At 39.0% G+C, this 23,740-nt stretch overlaps 1 protein-coding gene across 1 annotated transcript in view; it reads left to right on the top strand.

Moving 5' to 3' along the window:
• The first annotated feature begins 13,380 nt into the window (after positions 1-13,380).
• Positions 13,381-23,740, top strand: part of gcgra (glucagon receptor a) — a 34,376-nt gene continuing 24,016 nt past the window's right edge. Inside the window, exon 1 of the mRNA XM_042391645.1 lies at positions 13,381-13,659. The gene's annotated coding sequence lies outside the window, so the exon portion shown is untranslated. The remainder of the gene's footprint in view (positions 13,660-23,740) is intronic.

Genomic DNA, 23,740 nt, shown 5'->3' with positions numbered 1-23,740 from the left:
CTGGAGTCAGACATGAAGTAAAACCACGACCACAGCCATTATCATTAGGTCCTGGGCCGTGAGCTCTGTGTCTCCATCTTTGGTCCCTATAGGAAGACGACAAATGGAAGCTTTTTTTTTTTTTAAGTTCTTCAGTATTTCTAATGTTAGGCGCTTAATGTCAGGTTTTGTTCTGGACTCTGGGACTATTTGCAGCGGCTCTGAGTCAGGCTGATTTGCACAACCTCATTGAAAACGTGAGCGTCTTCACATGCAGTACACCTGAGGTCCCTCCACTAAATGGACTTTTGGAGCCAGAGGCAGTGATTGTTCTTTGCACAGCCATCAAGGGGCCTATTCTGGTTTAACATGGACCTTTCTCTCCCTTGTTCCCTCAGCGGATTGTGTTTCTTGCCTCCCTCTTGTGTCGGCTCTACCTCAGGCCAAACACACTCCTGTGGGACTAATCACACTGACAGAGGAGTGAAGCTCTTTGCCTAAGATGCTCGTCCCTGGAGATGGCAGACTTATTCAATTGTGTTTTTTCTGCAGGCATATCTACTGAAAATGAAATAAACAAAACAGAATATTAAATATTATTTTGGAGCATTTAATTAAGTGCTGAATACCCTACAATATAATGAACTGTTTACTGTAAAATGAACTGTTACATGTAAAATTTCAAAGCTAAGTTTAGACTTGGACAAAAAGGGACTTGACTCAACTTACGTGATGTTTTGTATGTTTTGTTACAAGTTTAAAAGTATGTTTCATTAAAAGGTGGAAAGTATTTGTAACTAATTTGTAACATTTATGTTCCCATCTGTAATTGTGATCATTGAGTATACATAGAGAAACATTTATTCGTTAGTTATACTTTTTTGTCCTATAAATTATGTTTTATTTGCATTTGATGTGCTTTAAATCACTGATCAGTCTGATTTATAATAAAAAAGAGTTTCAGTATATCTATATTTGAACTTAAATTACATATATTCTTACATAAGATTTCAAATGGAAAACACTTTTACAGCTTAAATACTTTATTTTGCTGCTGAACATAGTAATTTCAGGCAGGAAGAAATTAAATCTATCAATTAAGAGTCTAAAATGTTTCAAGTCACATCATAATGTTGAAGTTGTGGGGGATGTAAGATGATGAGGGGAAACCGATAAATCTCAATTCATCTGGTTATTTATTTATTTTGCAAAATGGAGTTAACCCCTTTAGTACTTTACTACTGTAGGCTGAGCTGTAGACAAATTAATTGTATTAATTACAGGAAATAATATCAAACTGGTCCAACTAACAATATATGAAGATAACATATTGATGATAACTAGAATTCAACAGGCATATATTACTTACTTATTTAGGGACACACATTGATTGAAATGCTTGGAAAAGAGATTAAACTTTGCAACCAATTTACAAAATGTCATTGACCTACTGGAGCTTTGTAAAAGTTCAGATTGTTTTTACTCACCAGAGTGGACTGTTCTTCTGTGCAGTGTATTAAGTGTGTATCTGTTTGTGGGATTCATTCGGGATACATTTATAAGTTCTCTGAAGTGTCGTAGATCTGACGCTGACCAGGAGGGGAGGACCCTCTGGAGTTTTTGATAGCTTGAGGAACTCTTCCAATCAAAACCTCTTTATTAAGATGCCTCCACGTGTTCTCAGTGGCAGTGTATTGAAAAAATAGACATGTTTAGGGATCTGATACTGAAGATGTGGTATTGAATTGTGCCAGTGGTTACAGATGTGTTTGCCACTCTGTCACTCTCCTGGGTTGCTAGTCTGGGCTGGACATGTGGATTCAGGGGGCTTTGTGGGACTGGTCTGGTGATGCAGTGGGTTTCCTGGAGCCATATTAGTCATCCCCACTCAGCCCTTCATCCTCTCTTTCTGGTACTGGAGACTCTGAGCACAGGTGCACAAGAACAATATCAACAGCCTTGGAGCAAATGTCAATGCTGTCTAAGCTTGTTTTGTTACGGTACATTTTCAACGCTGTTAAGTGAAACAAATGCATACATGCTCTGCCTCTCATATGCATCTAAACAAAATTACAATGCATGAGTACAGGTGGTGAAGACTCTCTCTGAAGTAGTCATCACTTAATAACAGCAGGGGGAAAAAGACACCGTTTGTAAGTGTATAACGCCCATGTGTGAGTATGTGTCACAGTGTATTGGGACTGATTGCTTCACTGGGTGGTTAATTGCATTTGAGCCACTGCTTGGGTGTGTTGAACCCAATGTTCTGTTCTCCTGTGAACACAAAGACAAAATCCACATTGATCCATTGTTTTATTGATGTGTAAATTACCAGAGAGAGAGAGAGGGAGAGAGAGAGAGAGAGAGAGAGGGAGAGGCAAACGGACTCAAAGAACAAATACTGCTTTGCTTTACTGCAGTTTGGTCTATGGGGGCAGTAGCAGTCTGCATTTCATACTAGATACTTGAAGAGGACAGAAGAGTCTCACTAGAAGAATTTGCAGCTTTTGCAGACATATAAACACTACAAATATTTATATTGTATTAAATTCCCTCAGGTCTACTTTCTCCTTTCTATTCAATAAACATCTTTTTTTCAAATTCCACGATGTACTGCCAACCAGATGAAACATCTCAAAGTGTGCATGTCATTTTGGATTGTACTTTTAGTTCTTAGCAGTGACTGCTACAGGTACTTCAGGACATTCAAGTATATTACGGTAATACTTTCTGGGCTCTGCTATTTTGCACAATCCCTTTATCATTTCTTTAAAAAAAAACCCCAAAACTATTCATCTGCTTACTGTGTTTGTTTCTACTTCTGTTTTTTCAATTGAAAATGTCGATTCAAGATGATCGTCTGGCACAAAAAACAGTGCTAGTGGTGCCAGAGAAAGGAAGAACATACAACGACTAACATAGTTTGAAGTAAAATGTGTTCATGTGGAATCAAGAATATACGACAAAACACCCAAAACTTGCACAATCTAATCTTGGACATTTCTACTTCAATTTGATGTTAAATCAAGAAAAATCTATTTATATAAAAAGGCACTGGAACACAGGAAATATCCTGGGCTGCTTCAATGATTCACATAATTGTAAGAGAGTTGAGTCATGTCTTACATAAACACATTGTAAAATTGTACTGTTAGGAAATCTCTCCCTTTTTCTCTTATTTCCTGTCTCAAATGTATTCATGTCAGCAGAGGCGCGCTGTTGGAGAAGGCAACGAGCCGTATGTGTTACCATTCAAGATCAGGCATTCACACACATTTTGCTGAGGTCTTTTGAGATGCCAAAACCAAAACCAAAATTAGGGTTTGAGTCCTTATTGACACTGTGCAGAAACCCTAAGCACACACTGGAAATCCACATATTGAAAACTTTAGCTAAGACATAAAAAAACAACAACATATAATGATAACACCAGCGATGCAATTAAACATGCTTGCAAATGTCTCTCAAAGGCTGTGTGTGTGTGTCAATGAATCATCGGTATTCTAAAAATTGAAAGCACATAATAGGTCAAAAAAAGTGAAAATATCTTGTGTTTACATTGTTAGCATACAATACATTTTCCACAGTTCAGGCATTTCAGATATTCAGCAGAGTTCTGCCTCCAGTCTCTCAGGATGAAAGAAGTGAGACAGGTGACTTCCATCCCTTTATCACTCTGCAATGCTCCCACCCACTCTGACTCCCACACTAACACATACAGTAGATAAACACACAAACATGAGAGCAGGGCAGAGTACACAGTGTAACAGCATTTGTTGTACAAACACCTGGAAACACTATATATTATGGTAAATAATTGTTTTAGGACCTGCACAGCCATGGCATTTTTTTTGTAGAGACATGGATTTTATATGTTTTTGGAATATTGTGGCAGTGAATCCAACCTGAAAAGATAAAAAATATTTCCATTGTACAATATGTGGCTCATTCATGGAGCTATTCTCTTTTTTCCAGTGTTTATTGAAATCATATGTTTAAACGTGAAAAAGAATCCAATGATTGAATAACAGAAAGGTGGAAAACACTATTACACAACTATTCTGTTTTTTAAACCTTTTTTCTGTCTGTTCGCTGTGATGTTTGTGAGACATTAAATTGGCTGTAACAGAAACCTTCGTGCGTCATCTCTCTCAGAGAGAGTTGGAATAAGAAACAGGACTGAAACTCTTAAGCAAAAGCACACACCCTGGAGAAACTGCCATCAATCAAAAACCCTGCTGCCTCAGACGCATGAAAGTGCAAAACAGAAGCATAGAGAGCGTGACAGAGACAGAGATAGAAAAGCACAGGAGACAGGTCAACGCCTCTTTTTAAATAACTTCTGTTAATGAAGAAGAATTAATCTCTGGGGAGCAATTAGAGCTCTAAAGTTTGACTGATGTTTTGTGCATGATATTTGATCAAACAGCATGACCGTCAAGGCTGCAGGAAATGCCATTATTATTTATTTGCAGAAGATTGTGGCAAAGTGTCGCTTTTGTTTCCATTCCTGTACAAATATAAATGTCAGCATTAACTGCATGCGCTGAGCTCCACTGGATGAAAGGACATTTGTGCAGGGTGAGCAGCTACTGAGCTGACTCCTTTTAATGGGATTTTGACATGGACGTATACAGTGGAACTAACTGAATGGCCTGTAGCCAAAATAGGAAGAATGGGCAGCCCACCAGCTTTCCACCCATTATTACAATTATGCCACTCTAAATATGCAGTAATCACCATAATTATGGCCCCTTAGTCAAGGGGCGGCTAACCAACAAACAAACAACCCAGAGTTTCATTTTGCAATCATTTCTTAATGGAGTTAATTATGGAATCAAACAACAAGATGTGATTAAGCATTTTTCAGTTTATTAAATGTGTGAGGAGCTACAAGACAATATAAGCTGCTAAATTTGTCTCAGTGTCTCATGATAACAGGTGCTTTGTGGTTTATCAAACCTGAATCCAATTAGCTGATACGTGTCAGATCAATATGGACACGCACAGTTTTGTTTTAAGAAATAGAACGTGAGATCTATTTAGAGATGATTTACTGCTTTACTGTCAGTAGCGCTCAGTTGCTTTGGAGAATTCAGGGACCACAACAATGTTTTACAACATAAAATTGATGTGGGAGAGTAGAATTGTTCAAATATCTTAATCAAGTGCAGCATTAAGTCAGAGCTGTGTGGTATCAAACTGTTGTCAAACAGGTATTGAAATGGGGATTTTATTTTACTCCATGCGTACATCTTCTTTGTCAGTAATAACATTTCTGAAGGACAATCAGTTCATTATTGTATTTGTTTGCGCCTTTATCTGCTCTTTCCACTTTTCACACATAATTAAATTCTCAGTAATCCCATTTACACAGGAGTTAGGTTAAGCAGTGTCTCAGTTAAGCCACACTGTGTTATGGCAAGTGGGGGAATTTCAGGTCAATTGCCAGTTAGAATAAGAGAGTTAATGTTCATAATTTGAGTCAACACAGTACTTCTGGAATCATTTCCAAAGCTATTTTGATGTTGGATAATATAGCTGTTGGATAATGTAATTTGGAGCAAAATTAAACAAAAATCATGCTGACAAAGAACATTTACCGCTAACTGAGCATCTGATTGTTTTCAGTTTCCTGTGATGACTGGATACACAATAGCCGTTTGCAACTGTTTGCAGAATTGTTTTATTGTCAGCATTTAAGCGGCACAACATGGTAGGAGTGGTTACCTCTCACAAAAACTACTTTGCTCATCCATTTGAGACTCAGAAATCTTCCAGAATGTTGACATGAGATGTCATGTGTATCTATTTTTATGAACTGCTTTTTGTCTAGACTCTAATATGTTATAAACCACTCCAACTGTCATCAGTCAATTCTTAAATTTACACCAATGTGGGATTGAAGAGTACCAGCATGCACTGAAATCTGAAACTCTTGACATGTTTTCATAGTATTAATGTACTTTTCAGCTGTGTACAAAACAAAAACTGTTGGTAACACTGCTGAATAAATGAGTGGAAATAGGAAACAAGTTTTATTCATTTTAAAATATCATGTACAGTTCTTTAACTTCATTCTTGAATTAATAAATTATTTGTTTTAGTTTCCATCAAACCACTACAACACATTTTGGAAGCAGAAACCTCACATACTCTTGCTGTTGAATGTTTGAGCTTTTTGAACAGAAGAGCTTCAATAAATATCAGTATTGTACAAACCAACATGAATACAACAGTATCAGATACATCCCACATTGGCGCATATTAAAGGACTAAATGCACTTTTAAACTGTGTCTGGCTGTTAATGTTTCATATTTCCAAAAGTACATAAGCTTCCTAATGTTTTGCTAAATAATTTGTTAGCAAAGGCACTTCCTTAGCTGCTTACATTGGGATGTCTGAAATGGACTGTGAGATGTATTAGGTAGACTGAATTATTCAATCATGGGAGCTTTATGAATACACAACAAAGCTTACCCCGTATGAATTATGGTTTCTAAATCGATGTTAACTCTAGCTCGACATTGCCAAACCATAGACATTTAAAAAAAAAATTGAATCATTGAATACATTTCAAAATATCTCCAATGCTGCCAGAAAGCATTCTTTAATGAACATGAGAGATGGGGAAATCCCCCTGGGCTGCTCTTTTGTCTGTTTGAAGTATTTACTGGACACTAATAAACCATTTTATCGCTATTCAACTCTCTGACTGAATCTGACTCTGCTTTGGATCCTCTCTCACAGTAATTTTTGGGCAAAATGGCAAACTAGATGTACGTGAGAGTTGGCATGGCTTTGAGTTTACGACGTGAAGGAGTGAAGTGGGGGGAGTAAAAGAGTAATGTCTTTGTTGGTCAGTAGTTGTGTGAATAGAGAGATAACACCGTCTGCCAAATGGCTATTTTTACACTCAGGGACATGGTCCAACTTTGTGACATGAGCTGCTGGGCTCTATTGTATCTCCATAGTCCAAAGGAATAAACAGCTGCCGCTGTTCTCAGAATAATTATACACACTTTTTGAGCTGCCCTGTCAGTGAGGAAGACTTTCTTGTGTAGCCATGGTTGGGTAAGAATAGGTTTAAAGAATAGATTATAGTTGATGCATGGCAGCAAACGCTAACAAAATAGGTTTAAAAAAAGTTTAAATTATAGAAATTAAAAGCTCCTCTCTGAGTGGAAAAAGGTCAGTCCTTGGAGTTATGAAACAATTTCAAAACCTGTTAGATAAACAGAAAAATGCATCATTGTCAACCTTTAAGTAATGCTTTTCTTCATTCTAGTTTTAACATTTTACATAGAAGCATTTTAGCACAATTACCTCATGCGTACGTGCAAAATTGAAAGATACTATTAAATAATTGTGATCCATCCTTGACAAAAGCTCTCTCAGGTGCCATGAACCCAGCCTGCTTTCAGAGAGGGTGCTGTAGTTTCACTTGACCCAGTGGAGGGAGCAGTGAGGTCTGATAGTGGATACTGCCCGCTCTGGTCTCTGTAGTGGCCTCCCCGAGGGGAATCATTCTCTGGCCAGCTGCCTGTCGGCGGATGCAGGGTGACAACAGAGCAGATAGCCTTTCAGCATGACTGTACATCTATCAGCTTGTCTTTGAACACCCTGCCATTACTGCTGATGGAGATCTGGCTGGAGAACACTCACAGGAGTGCACACGAATGCCTGAATGGAGACATGCACAGATCGGCTGTTGTATGTTGCCTCAAGTTGACTGGTTTGGAAATGTATGTATGTTGTTCCATTACGTGTTGCCCCAACACACTATTTTCCTCATGCCATCACTGTGGCTCAGGTACTTCCTCTTTCCAAAGTCAAACAGGTGAACTGCTTGGTTAACTTGATTAATAACTTAATTTGGTTAACTGCTTATTTTATCTCATGAAGCCTATTAATAAGTGAGACTGTTATAAAGAGAAGGAGGTGAGTTTATTTTAAAGAAGACAAGAGCTGAACTCGAACCTTATGTAAAAGAGAGAAGTAACAGGAGCGCTGCTGGTGTCCCTTAAACCACCTGTGTTCATGGAAGAACCTGAAGAAGGTGCAAGCTGACACCCGTTGATGTGTTTTTTAATGACTCTAGCCAACTGAAATAAAGGCCTTTTATTTTTCAAACCTACTTTGAATGCTTGGACCTGGGTTTTTTATGCCATTTTTTGGTCATAATTCTTCTGCTCTTCTTCAAACCATATGTGTTGAAAAATGAAGGACTTGGAGTGAGCTTTTATGTGATTGTGAGCAAAGAGGAATTGCCTTGGATGCTGTATTCTGCAAAGCATCTGTTATCCACAATATTGCACTATACACTGTGAATTCCTTTCCAAACTTTGCAAAGACCCATTTTTAAAATAGTTAATCAAACAACAGCATATTGTAGACTTTTACTGTATTTTTATGTTGCAGTTCCCTTAGATGATCTTTGACAAAGCCCTAATTGCTTCTTCTTCCTCTATTAAAACCCCTTTGGAAGATAATGCGGTGAATAACAAGGAAGTGAAGTGTGAAACTATCCATAGAATGCCATTTATTGTTTCTTTACATGACCTACATATACTTCATGTACAGTAATTGTTTTGAAATGAACTGGAATGTAATACCAGAAGTTTCTGACCAATCACTGAATATTATGAACAAAACCAAGCCAACACATGCATCAAAAGCCTCCAATCTGGTCCAAAACTTGAGAGAATTTCTTCGTGCCACGGAGCACTGATCTCATTGTCTGGCATGGAAAATACGATCCTGCCAAGTACCAGTTGAATGGTCAGACTCAAAGAGCGTGACCAGACGATGAAAACAAGCTTGCATCCGAGGGCTCGGTGGAGCCAGAGGCCAGGCCGCAGCTGACCCAAACACACACACACACCATACTGCTACTTACCACACTCTCACCTGTCTATTCCCACTGCCAGCGTAGACCTTTGTCTCCTCAGCGCCAACTGTTCCCTCCACTGTTCGTTTTCATGGTAGTCAAAAAATGTGCAGCTGAGATGTTTTTTGAGCAGAGTTGGTCTCTGCGGCCGTATGCCTCACGGGTGAAATTTCATATGCACTTTATTCTGATGTAAACAAAGTATCTTGACAAAATGGAAAAGCTATTTTTTTGCTTTTAGATATCTCAGCAGGTGTACAGTGGTGTGTTCGGACTGTATTAGGCTCAAAGCTTTTTTTTATGTGCGTCACAACAACACAGAGCTCCTCTGTGCTTATGTGTAGTTACTTTTCGTAACCTTGTCATGCTCCAAAACCAGAAAACATTCCAATTATCTCTGTGATTGAATTAATTGATTATATATCCAGCGTTTACTTTGCTTCTGCAGTGGGGCTAATCTCTGTTCAGATATTTGCCTTGTATACAGTTGCTGACAGATGTGTTCGCTCTAATCTGACTAGATAGTGTACATAGAAAATATGGAGACAGCAGCCTGCAGAGACAAAACAGAGAAGGGGTGAGTTTACAGGAGGACGCCAGGGAAATCAGAACAACATTTTTGTGTATGTGTATCTTATTTATGCACCATTGGCAATATTTTAATATTTTATAAGGGTATGAGTCATGTTATTAATATTAATAGAGCTGCATGTCTCACTTGTGTGTTGTTGCCCTGGCTCCCTCTGTTGGATGGTCTAAGGACTGCTCACCTCCACAAACCCCCCGTACACATCACCACACACACACACACACACACACACACACACACACACACACACACACACACACACGTTCACTGTCATTTGGTTAATACTATGTGGCTTTTTCTATTTTCAGCCAGAACACTCTTGCATATGTGAATAGACTTAATGTGTTTTCCATTTTGTGCCCTGGGAGTCTGCTTTAAAGAACAAGGAATATGTCTTACGGTTGGTATTAAATTATCAGTCATTTCTCTCTTTTATAGCTTATAGAGTGCCTCTATAAAAAAAGATACAGATGGTGCTATGATCAAATTGTTGTTGAGCATGAGGCCTTTGCTATTTAGAGACAAATAGAGCCTATAAATAGATGAGTAGGCTAATTCAGATGTTGTTATATATGTAATATCTCAGGGGACAGGCACAGAAAGATGTACATTAGGTTCTTGACTGAACTTTTCAATATTATTAAGGGCCAGCTGTGGCTCATGAGGTAGAGCGGGTCGTCCACCAATCAGAAGGTTGGTGGTTCAATCCCCAGCTCCTCTAGACCACATGTCGAAGTGTCCTTAGGCAAGATACTGAACCCTAAATTGCACCATTGGTGTGTGTATGTGTGTGTGTGTGTGAATGAGTGAGTGTAGAAACTAGGGGTGAGCCCGAATACAAATACATTATTCGGCAAAGCACAAATAGTAGGTTTTATACAAATATTTGTTTCATACAAATATTTTAAAAATTATTTGTTTTTGGGAAGAAAAAAAACAATATGTCAAATACCAGTTTGCAGGTCGGTTACATCGTTATCTCAGTTTCTCTCCTCTGCTCCACTGTTACATCTATCAGGGGTAAGTCCCAAATGGACTCTCCATAACCTGTTGTTCCTCTTCTCCTTTCCACAAAGTAAGGTTGTAAAAAATAGGCAATAAATGAAAAATGCAAAGCAAGAATCACCTTTGAAGTTCTTCTACATGTTACATGGTGTGCTGTCTCTGTTTTTGCATAAATAGGTAGAGGTCTGTCTGCAATGAGTCGATGAGTAAAGTTTTAACTCAGTAGTCAGCGCAGTCATCTTTGATCCAGGAGACTCCAGTTTGAGACCTGGTTTGGGGACCTCCTCCGTAAGGTAGTTTATTCATGAACACTTATTGTAACACTTTAATTTTCTAAAATTAAAAGCGTAATGAGTACAAAAACAGGATTTTTAAGCCTCTCTCCAATTTTATTTCAATACAAATACAAATACAAATAATTTTGCTGCCTCAACAAATACAAATACTGGGCTCTCTGCACATCCCTGGTAGATACATTGTGATGTACTTTGGATAGAAAGTGATGACGGGCAAGTTGGCATCTTGCATGGCAGCCCTTGCCATCAGTGTGTGAATATATGTGTGAATGGGTGAATGTATAGTGCTTTGAGTGGTCTATAGGACTAGAGAAGCGATATATGGGTGCAGTCCATTTACCATTTAACATTATTTCCAGCTGATTTAAAAGCAATTCAATATCGAGGCAATGACGCCTGTCTGGCGGAAGCTCTCATTTTGTGTGACACTGCAGCCTCAGAAAGCTCAAGGCTCTTTTAGTATCACAGCTCCGTCATGTCCTATTCTTGCATGTCTCGTGTTTCATGTCAAGAGGACAAAAGTCACAAAATCTCTTGCCCTCTTCAAAGTCAGGCATCTTCAGCAGCAGCTGTCACAGCGCGCGACTGATAAAAATACATGTGTAGGTGGAGAAATTTGATCTGCTGATTCTGTCCACTCCTACTGGGAATTTATGACTTTTCTTATCAGTAATAAAGAAATTAGATTATTTAACAAAATAAAGAAAAGGTGAAAGGGTTAATGGGTCAAGAGCAATAACTCAGATGCAATAAGATGACAGAATAATAACAAAGTGTGACTGATCTAAATGCACCATAGTTTTTCTAAGCATTAACAGTGGTGTAAACTAATAGAATGTATATTGTGGATAGCAGAATACTGTGTGTAATATCATTATATTTGAGGCAGAGTTCTGTCTAGCAGATCATTGCTGACATGCAGAGTTTATTGCCACATTCAGAAGGTCCTTGAACCCTGTTTATGGGCAAAGTTCATGTTAAAAAGTCTGTGTGTGTGTGTGTGTGTGTGTGTGTGTGTCTGTGTGTGTTTTGCAAGAAGAAACACAGTGTTTTGTTCAGGCATTTAGTGCAACAGCACGCAGCAGTCTACCTTCTTTTCAGTTAAGTGACATTATAGAAGGGATGTTATTTATTGCGTATGCAGCCAAATTTATAGCAAGACAAGGTGATTGACTGATTGCTTAAGAGTCCAAGAAAGTAAAGAGCTTGTGAGTGTTAATATAAGGATCCATAGTGGGAAAACTACAATCACCCAATTAATTCTGAAAACAATGACAGTATTTTCACTAGCTTGCTCAGACGAATCCATTGTGAACACATCCTTCTGACTTCACCCGACAACGCAGTCCGCATTTCTCACGAGATAGATCCTCTGAGTAAAACATAAATTGAGCTGCAGTCTGTTTGAATATGCATAGATTACTTCAGCTTGACATTTTAGCAGTGATCACATGGAATTCATGCTTCATTTGCAGTAAAGAACTATTCCTGCCCAAAATCCCCTTAATAAAATCATGAGCGCTGCTCAGTCTAGAGAATGAAATGGCCTTGCCAAGGGTAAAGATGCCCAACAGTTTTGCAAAACGACAACCGCGCATCAGAGATACAAGGCATCCAGAGGGAGCAGGACAAAGTTCACTCAGCCACTAAACTATTTAGGAAATTGGAATAAAGTTTAGTGATCCCTGTCTCTCAGAAACACACACACACACACGCAATAGGTCCCAGAATATAATAGCAATACACTAATACAAAGGAAGTGTGGTATAATGAAGTCACGAAATTCAAACACTATGAGTCCCTAAAGGAATATTATTCAAATATGGCAGTAAGAACATCGCTCTATTTCAGTTTAGCCGTGCCAGTTGCATGACTTGAATAATAATTTCAGTCGTTGGTCAGTTAGTCCACCGCTTTGGTCCAAACTGAAATATCTCAACAACTATTGGAGGGATAATAATGAAATTTTGTTCAGACATTTATGTTTCCCAGAGGATGAATCCAACTGACGTGCATGTTTCCCAGATGACTTAAGTGATCCCTTGACTTTGACTCTCGCACCACCAGCAGGATGACATTTTTTGATTGTTATTGAAATTTCTTGATAACTAATAGATGGATTGCTGTGAAAATCCTACATTCATTTTCCTAGATGATAAATATTGTAAAAAAAAGAAAAAAACAACCTAAAAAAAACAACAAAAAAACCAAACCTTGATCCCCTGACTTTTTATCTGGCTTTATTATCAGTTAAGTTTTTGAATTTGTCCAATATTTACATTGCATACACCTGCAAAATCTGCTTGCAGGTGTATGCTACCTTGTGTATAGGGCTAATTTGCAAATGAGCATGCTAGCACGTTGAACTATGATGATGAAAATGGTAAGCACAACAACAAAAACATAAACAAACAAAAGAGACAGTCAATACATAATAACACCAGAGATAATAACACACACACACACACACAAACACACACACACACACACACACACACACACACACACACACACACACACACACACACCTGGTCCTCAATTTAGATACCCCTCTACCACCCCCCCGTTACGTCACACGGGTACAAGGAGCGCATGCAGCGGCGCGTCTCGCCCTCACAAAGCCAACAGCAACTACACACGCAGAGCTGAACGCGTACTTTTGCTTTTTTTGATTTAATTTCACATTTTTTAAAATTTAAAACTAGCAACATCAACTTCTCTGCAGTCGCTAACAGAACAGATGATTTCCTGCCGCAGCTGAGGGCAGGCGGTAATTTATTTTCAAAGTTGGATTACAGCGGAGCCGCTTGAGCTGAGAGGAAATATTGTGTCTGCCAGATGTTGCTCAGAAGATGAGCAGCAGTGAAGGACAAATCAGCGGAGCCCCGTGCTGTCAACGGTAACTTGTTTTGTGTTTATTTGATCTAATTTAATGATTTTTCCACATTTGCTTCATTCGAGCCGAGTGGCATCACTTACATGGGGAAAAACCCACAATTACAGGCTGCTGTGAGTCTTATAAGATCTCAGCACAAATATCAATAAAACTGTGACTTTAGAGGGAGATTATGATTTACTTCGAAATGTGATTTATGTGAGGATCAGAGACATGTTGTTAGTCAATAAGGGCTTGTGATTTTTCCTGAGGAACATGTTGGGACACAGTTACATTTTTGAATTCCAGCAACTGTAGTTAGTGTCACTTATCGCTCTGTTCAAATGCCGTGTTATCTAAACCATCCCCTATCTGCACTTGGTCTGACCAGTCTGTCAAACCCACAAGTGTGTCAAGTGGACGTCAAGGTAAACGTGACCCGCGCTGTGCACGAATAGAATGACACAGTTTCCCCTAAGTAATAAGTTTTATATTACAAATTAACTGTGAAATGCAAATCCAGAGTTTTGACTGCTTAATTCCCTAAATGATTTAAATTAGACGTTTAGTTATTGCTGCATACTTGTGAGAGAAACAAAAGTCCAAGCACTTTTCTGCTTTGTGCAATACTTTATTTTATAGTCAGTAGTTGCTTCATTCAGAGCAAGAATTAATCAAGCTGTTGAGGGGTGAACATAATAAGCAAATAAGTACAATTTTTATTTGTGGTGATAGAACTTAAAAGAAATTCTGATGTTGTAAAATGTGGTGTAACTGCATTATTAAAGCGTTAAAGTGTTTCTCTTATCGTCCACCCTGTTCACTGTATAAAACATGCATTTCTTACACAAATTAATGGGACATATTCCAAGCCTGGGACAAGTATTTGTACAATAAATATTTAACATGACGATTTTAACTTTATCTAAACAAAGGACTGCAAATTAGCAGCAGCAGATAAATCATGAGCAACATCAGCTGTTTATTAGAGAGTTTCCAGTTGTGTCTGCAAAACCCGTTTTCACACTGATCGCATAAGAATTTAATTGTTTGGGGAGTTAATTGTCCAGGAGTGATTTTGATCCTAATTAGACCCACTTGAGCAGCATCACGCAAGTGATAGAACAACATGTGGGCCCCTGGTCCCTTGTGCATCTTGTATTCCACTGCACAGAGCGTGGCTAATAAATGCCCCTATTGTTAGGCAAACACCACTCACACATAACTAAACAAACATATTCATTACTAAGACAACACATCTGTTGCAGCGATAAGAGATACATGCTCCTCAGTGAAGCAGTGGCATCAGCCCTGCGTATACAGGTGCACTCAATGAATGAGTGATGCCTCGGTGTGTGTTGTCTTTAGTGGTAATTTGCAAACATTAGTGGGCAGTACAGGTGCTTCAATGCATGCAAAATACACATTAGTGTAGACTCTTGTTGCATAAAGTAATCTTCTGCTCTCTAAGTGGTGCTACAATCAGCAGGGTGAACTTCTCGTGGTTTCAAGTTCCATTATGTATGTGGATGAAATTGCTGAATGATAATACAGGGTTTGGGGTAGCTCTTGTTTATAGGTTGCATATATCTTTGACCCTCATATGCATGTATTACATCGTGCATTTGAAAGGCTCGCCAGACTGTGATCTGGCCTCAAGGGGCGAAAACTGAAAGCGGTGAGTGCTTTCTGATCTTTTCACACCCCAGAGAACTGTATGTCAGTACTGTACACCACATGAGACTGCGCAGCTCCAGCATCCTGAAGTCTGCACAAGAGACGGGCTTTTTCAGTGTTTCATGGCTTCATTGGTCTTGTAGAAGGATTTGTATCAGAGTGTGTGAAATGAAGCACTGATATTTAAACTCCTTCCTCTCTGTGTCCGCAATGTCATTTTGTTGCTTGAGCAAGACAGCAGCATTATTACACACATATCATCTCCGCTGCAATTTGTTATCATAGTTTGAGTGTACTTATCTGGAAACTGAAGCTCAGCTGTTTTTTTTTTCTATTTTACCTTTTATGTTCTATCACATTGCAAACCAATGCTGAGAGCCCATGCTGTGTTTTGGAATTGTGGTTTATCTGGATGAGGCTTTGTGGTCGCAGCAAGATATACGCGTAGTTATCTCAGTCACAGACATGATGACAGGTGGGTACAGCTGGCAACTTAGATAACTGTATATCATACCCTACGGTAAAGCAAGAAAGAGTCTATACGAACACACATATTTCAGGAATTTGTCTAGAAGTGAGTGTAAGATCATAAAGAACAGCACTGAAATGGAAAGAAGAAACTGTCTCTGATAGAAGAAACGTCGAATTATATTGGAGCGGAGTGCAGCAGCTAGATTTTCAACTCTTTTAAGAAAACATTCACAAATCAAAAATGGAAGAAAAATGAAAATGTAATAATAGGAAACGTCTTTAGCTACAGTTCAGATCCAGGTCTAACAGACATACAGTATATCACAGTGCTGTCTGCAAAACACTTCAGGCTTTCCTTGTTCACAAACATTTGCTCATCCTGTATGACTTTGATCTGTAACTTGCTGAGTTGGATCCTCGGGCTGCCAAGACAAGAGTTATTCTGCCTGTTAACTTTCAGCTCTCTGTCTGTGGTATCTGTGGCTGCTGCAGAAATATGGTGAAGACATTCAGCTAGGAGTAAATCAAAGATGGGGAGGACACATGATGGAGATAAATTGATTCTCTGGACTCAAGTGTACTGTACATCTTCAAAACAAATTGCCACCATTAGATGCATTGTACATGACGCCAACTGCTTTGTCCTTTTTGATTGATGTTTTCAGTATAGACTGTCAAGTATTCAATGCTGGAAAGGGGGAAGCTGAAAAAATGCTGAAAGAAACTTTTATTTAGCACTTGAAATGCACTTGGTAGGTCCAAAGCATGGAACATAAGTGACATGCTGTAGGAATGAGGTTAAAACGAGGTGAGCGAAAAAAAGATGTAACGCCTCAGAGGGGAAGAGAGAGGATAATCATACATATCTCTTGTCTTTTGTGGTTTCCTGAGTAAGTGTCACCTCACAAAACGAGAGAGAGCAAGAGCGAGTGAGAAAGAAAGACGGATATATGAAAAGAGAGATTACACAGTGGCTTTGCTTATATTTATGTGGTTCTAGATGTTTCCACAAAGTTCTTTGGCAGCGGTGCAGATAAAGATACAGAGAAGAAGAGAGAGAGACCATCAGAGAAATAGAAGGCAGACTAAAATGGAGACAAAGAGACTGAGCGGGCAAACAAAAGAGAAGGATCTACAGATAGAGATGATCAGGAGATCCTCCGCCGGATGACGGCCTGGAGGGGTGCAGAGGACAGATGTGAGAAGGTGTGTAGATGTCAGCACCCATCAGGTGACCATGGACGCCCTATGTGGCTCTACAGGCTCCAGTTCAAACGGACCCCCATGATGGACCCAGGGGGGACTAAGAATAGCACACACTACAAAGAGCTGTCACTCTGGATTGTAACAGAGCGACGATAAGGGTCCGTCTGGATACTGCCGCTGGGCTCCACTTAGCCCTGTGTGCCATCTAGCTCCTAACACCTTGTCCACAAAAACACACACGTACATGTACACACTCAGACGTTCATGCACTCACACGGATGCAAAAGCATAAAAATTGGTCAGGAGATCAAAATCCTAATTTTATAAGACATGCAAAAAATGTCAGAAATGATACAAACAGCACATTTTTGAGCCAAACACCGACAAGTAAACAAACATTGTACTGTCTCTCTATCCTTAGGCCAATTTGTGCAGTTTCTAAAAAATAAAAAAATTTTTAAAAAAAAGCAATAAGGAGCAGTGAGCGGTATTGTTCCCTTAAGAAAATCAGATCGGCAGCAACCAAGGTTCTGTGACTGTTGTATATGCAATTAAGAAAATCTAGTACTTCTCTTAGGGCAGTTTGAGTAAGATTGAAAGAAAGAAGAGCAATGATACACATCATTCTCACCAGTTTTGTAAATAGCCAACTATCAAAGATATTCTATATTATAAAAATGAAACTAGTGCCAATCTGCAGTTCATATTCAGTTTCTGTTGTGGGGAGACAAAAAAATAGATATTTTCACCTGTTTTTTATGTAGCTTGGCTTCTTGAATCACGTAATATTGCCCACGAAGAGGCTTACCACACCATTAGTATATTACACTATTAAAATATCAGCACAAAATAAAATTATATAATATAAAACAAGCACACCCACTATAGGAATAAGTTTAAAACTGCCTAAATGTATCCTTGTTTCACTAAAATAAACGACTTGCTGAAAAAAAATGTTTTGCATTGCAACCATACAGAATACGCACCTGGATACACACTGTGCGCTCTTTCCTTTTCTTTCCGTTTCTCTCTCTCACTCTCTCTCTCTCTCTCTCTCACACACACACACACACACACACACACACACACACTGTATATGTACACATACACAGTGTTTATATACACAATTTAACGGGAAGGATCAGAACCAACCTAACCCTTCCTGTTCGCGGCAGGAAACATCTACTGCTTATTGAATAGACATCGACTCCCATGTTGCTCCGAGTCACAATTTGATGGGTAATTTTGCTGTCCAACTTTCAGGCACGTGCTGAGTTAAATGGATAAGTTAAGAGTTTATTACATCTTCCCAAGTACACCGAACAGTGTGCCAGAAGCAGAGCAACTGTCTCTTCCTTTAATGAAACCTCTTCCAAACAAGAAAATTGAATTACTTGTTAGTTTTTTATAGAGCAATAAGCTGATACACTTGCAACTGGTGACACTCTTCCATATTTTGACGGGTTTTTTTGTTGAGATACGTTATGAATATGGCTAAAAGTATCAGTGCTTCTCCATTTTGTTTGTTTTCGTTGTTTCAGCCATGGCTGCCTGTTTTTGTCGTTTAGTTTTCATCATATAGGTGACAGCTCAGAGCAATTGTGTTCTTGTTTCTTTGCGGATGTGTGCACACCTAATGTGTTCGCTGGAAACCATTAACTTCTCTGCCCATCTGAGCCGCGTCCTGATGTGGCTCTCTGGTCTCTGGGTAGTGTCTGTTGCCTTCCCTCCACGTTCTCCGCTCAGTACCATGACCAGAATCAGATATGAAGTGCCGCACATTCCATCACTTTCTGCGGTCTGGGTGGCTGCCAATATCTTACCTTCCTGCCCCTGTGAACAAATCCAGACAATGTTTTGATGTTGCCTGCACTGCAGTGGGGAAATAGCGACATTAATCAATTTGACATGCCAAAAGAATCGTACGTCCCCTCAAGTTGGACAGACTGAATTGTTTCTGCAGCGCGGGTCAAGAGTGATCTGCACTTGAGCTTCAGCTGCTGTCAACACAAAGATGGCAGAAAAGTGTTTTTGTTTGGTTTATTTAATAAGTGTGTGTCCTTCCATGGTCAGAAAACATTCCGCCATTCCTTTTTCCACTTTCATACACACTGGACATAAGAAATCTATTATAAAATAGTAAATAAAGCAAAACCAGAGAAGCAGCGCTCTGGAGAGACCCAACGTGTTATTTCATTCTTGGTTCTGTAAGAGCTTTGCTATTTCAGCCTCACAGCACGGAGATTCACCACATTCCCTTTGGGTATCAGCCAGACACTGAAATACTTAAATCATATCCTTCCTGTCTTCACTCAATCAGCTCAAGAAAGTCCCACAAGAAATAGTTGGAGGATTACAAGGTTCACGTAAAGACGACTGTCTGATAGTTAGAGCTGGCTCTGTGGAGGGAAGTAGAGAGAATTCATTCATTATTTGAAATCAATACCTGCTCGCTGTTGTTGTTGGTGTCATTAATAATGACTTTTTTTTCCAACCCATTGATCCTTCAAAAGGAAATCCTGTTTGAAATAGCTGTTACAGAGAATGCACTTCTGCAGAAAACGCCCCCTTTCACTTTATAGCATTATTATTACATGAAAACAATAATATCTCAGATACTGTAACACGTAAGAGGTATCAGGATGCTCCTAAGTCTCTGGCATAAAATATTAGTTAGATTGAATCAAAACAGTGACTTTCTTATGCATGATTTCAACCAGCCAGCGGGGATTTTTATTCTTGATAGATTTCGTCTAAATCAAATCCAGACTTTTTCTGTTGTCTATTCTTGACAGATATCGCCTAAACAAAATCCAGATTTTGATTTTGACGTCACATATATTAAGCTGTCAACACCCTTTATTATATAAAATGAACAAGGTATGGGAATGAGAGTGGAGAGCCAACCGTCTTTGATATTTGAGCTCAACAGATGTGGCATAATAATAATTTAGTGCTCCCTCCCATATGTTAATACTTAACCTAACTTCTAAGGACCACTGGTAAATAGTGCTTTACAGACAATCAATCTGCCCATTAAATTAAGTCTGAGCTCATGTGTTGTAGATGTTCTCAGAAGGTCGTGACTGGAATTATCTTTAAGGGCTCAGATAAGTCATGTCGGCCTGAGAGAAATCAGTGGGTTGTGATGATGGAAACACATCACTTGTGCTGCTTTGCTCCAAGATGAATCACACAATCAGGCTCAATGTGGTTTATATGATTACTCACTAATGACCAACCTACACGCTCCAGTGTCGACTGAACAGAGGCCATGTGCACGTGACTCTTCGGGGGTCACTGCTGGACAAGTTGTGGATCAGATTTTTTTTAGAGTTTGAAAGGTGGCAGCTGTGGACATGTCTGGCTCACATCTCACTCAGTGGGGGAGTTAACCTGCCCGTCCTGTGGGAAGTAAATTCTTCTTCAGTGCACTCATTTTCATGTAGGGTGGAGACAGGAGCAAAAAAAAACGCTTTATCACATAAGAATCAATACCAGTAGAGGTGCAGCAAAGGATTGAAGAGATAAAAGAACACAAGGTTTTGCTTTTCTCTGAACTGCTTTGTAAACCCCTAGAGGAGTTAACGGTATTGAGCCATTTTCTGTTTGTGCAGATCCACGTTGGTGAGGCACTAAAAATACCCCCTCCTCCCTTGCAACGTGTGTGGGTCGAGGGTCAAGTGTTGCTCCTTTTGCTCCCCAACACAGCCTATTATCACAGTACAGAGCACAAACAACAGTCACTTTATCTCTGCAACTGCTCAACTGGAAACTGTCGCAACCATGCCTTTGCCACGGCCTTTGGGCTGCACACAACAACTTTTCTTTAGCCACAAACAAACGGTCAGTAAGTATACGGTCATTACAGTATGAAAGGTTTTGTTTTTCTCTCCTTTTTTCAAGTTGAATGATTAAACAAATATGAGGACAGAAAGTTGTGAATGTCTGACTAAAACATCTTCTTTAGACCATTTTATGTTTATAATCATTCATCATGTATATAAAATCATAATAATCTTTATTTTAAAAGCTCTTTTCTTTAAGTTACAAAGACTTCAGAGGAATAAAAAAAACATGCAAACAAAGGCAGAAGCAAAGACAAGCAATAATAGTGAACACACATTAAAAACAGCAAACTGATACAGATTTTATGTCCCCAGGGAGTCATATGTTGTTATATTTCCGTCTGAAAAAAATGGAAAGAAGAAATCACTAGTTTACTGTAAATGAGGTCCTCATGTGACAAGAAATTGCTTTTGGTAATAGAAAGTGAAGTGAAAAACAGGGAAAAAAACAAACAAAGTCAGAAAGAAAGCAATATTAAACTGCACAGTGTTTGTGGTGCTAATGGTATTTTTACAGTTTCTAAAATAAAAATAATGAGCTGCTAACTAAAATAATGAGCTGCAATGGTTTTATATCTGTCCAAATCTTTTACATAAAAATGTAGGAAGGAATGTTTAAGACATTTTCTGTGTCACATATCAAGATTAATGACATATTTTGGGGGCTCTGACTGCAAAGGCTCAACCGCATCTGGGATCTCAAAGACCAACAGGCTGTATAACTGTAAAAGGTAAAATTAGTCAGTGGATACACGTCCTATGTTTCTTATTCAGTCTTCATCATCTCAGAAATCTGTAAAGCCAAACAACCTATCCACAAAGCCTTCAAAAATGAATCTTGACTTCAAAGTATTTGTTATAGGGTTAGGGTCACCCTTATTCCTTTTAAAACAATGAAACCACAGAGGGAATCTTGGCGTACAGCTTTGTGGGAGAGATGTGTCCACACACTAAAGTAGTCATTGGTTTCAGGATTAACATACAGTATGTGAATTTTGATACAAGATATAATTCCCCTAACTGTAGAGTCAGTGCAGTTCATGCGTGATGAGCTACTGCAGCATACAGTATCCACAGGAGTGGAGACTATTCCCACAACTGGGAGAAATAGTACAAAGTGTCTTTTTTGAGACTCATATTCACAATACCGTGTAATAACTTGGGATATCTGCTCTACAGGCATGAGAATATAGGACATACAAGAACATCTGGAAGATGAGGAAGAAAAAAAGCTTTGTTTTGCTGATACAGAAAAGCAAAGAGTGTTAAATATAGAATAACATTCACATGATACTGTTAATACAATTCTTTCTGTCCTGATTTTATATAAAAATCTTCAACCATCTCAAAGCAGTTTTTAATATCAGCTTTTAATTTTCTTATTTTCAACTTTTCCTGTTTGCCATTAGTAGAATAGGATGTGCATATTTTTAAAAAAGTGTTGAGTGAAGAACACAGCACTTATCTACCTCCACAGAACCAAATGTAATAAAAAGCAGCTGCAGCAGTCAACACTGTTGCAGTGTGTGCTTGTTGTCAGTGCTGTAACAGGTAAACGGCTTGGAATGAGTGCCGCACATAAATGAACGGATTTGAATTGCAGACCGTGTCAGACTAATATCTTCCAGAGGAGTGTCTTTGTCTGTTTCACCTTTCAAATGAATGAAGCCTCTCCGTACAGTTTACAGTGGTGTGGATTGTTAGAGTTGAAAAACAACATGTCCTCCTGCGTCACCGAAAAGACTGCTGATGTCGGTGTGTTTTTGACCTGGGATGGCTGGACATGGGCCTCCATACTGTGTACACAGCGGGAGACATTGACCTCCATCCACATGTAACACACACACACACGCAGACTCACACTCCCTGCTGAGGGCTGTCACAAGAACACTGGAAACACCCATAAGGTTTACTGTTGGTTTTAGTGACTTAATCAACCCTCTGTGCAAAAGCCTCTGTTGACAATGCTTGCCAAGAGCAATTTTTATAGAGCAAAATAATTTATGCATGTATCACTGAGATATGTCGCACTGCCAGCTGTCAGTGCTGTTTTGCGCACATGTGATAAAACTCTCATTAAATGCATTCTCTTGAGTGTTCAAATGTTTTCTGCACTTAGTGGGATGATACATGGGATCACACTCTGCCCCTCATGTTTCAGTTTCTGTAAAAACAATAGTTGAGGAAAGATTTTTACATTTAAAATGTAGGTTTTTTTGGCCAACATGCATTAAAAATAGATGTACAATGCACTGGAAATAGACTCTATTGTCACTGTACTGTATGTTGCATAATGTGAATGTTTCTTTTTGTGTGGGAACAGTTTGAGGAGCAAATATCTGACAACATCACAAATAATCAGTAGGAAAATATAAGGTGTGGCGCATCAAACAACATCAGTTTTCAGTCATCAAACCCTCATATTATTCTGATAATAACTAACTAAGCAGTTAGTCTGTGAAATGCATTAATTTCCTCTCAAATTGAATTTGTACTGAGATATATGAGACAGATAATTTTTACCATCTGCTGGCATTTTATCACCATGTGCTGTGTAAAGGCTTGCAGAACTGAGCAATGTCACGGCTTTTATATGTCTCTCATGACCCTCTGAACCTGTCCGCAGCTGAGTGAGTCGCTGGCTTCTTTCTGCGTAGTGATTCATGCTCATCACCTCTGCTCTAAAGCTCTCTCCTGTCAAACCTCATCTCCTCCTCTCTTTTAAAGAACTGCCATTAACTATGCTCTCCTCCCTTCCCTGGGCCATAAACTAAACACATCAAATATTCATTATGCACTAGCACACTAGTGCTACGGAGTATTATATTCATGCTCTCACCACTGGCCTGTGTTGAACTGCTCAAGGTCTATCAAGAGCTCAAGACGACCTCACACAACATCCA

This window comes from Thunnus maccoyii, chromosome 18, assembly GCF_910596095.1.
Source record: "Thunnus maccoyii chromosome 18, fThuMac1.1, whole genome shotgun sequence".
Classification (NCBI taxonomy): Eukaryota; Metazoa; Chordata; class Actinopteri; order Scombriformes; family Scombridae; genus Thunnus; species Thunnus maccoyii.
The sequence above is the reverse complement of the archived record's forward strand: the minus strand, read 5'-3'. Positions and strand labels throughout refer to the sequence as shown.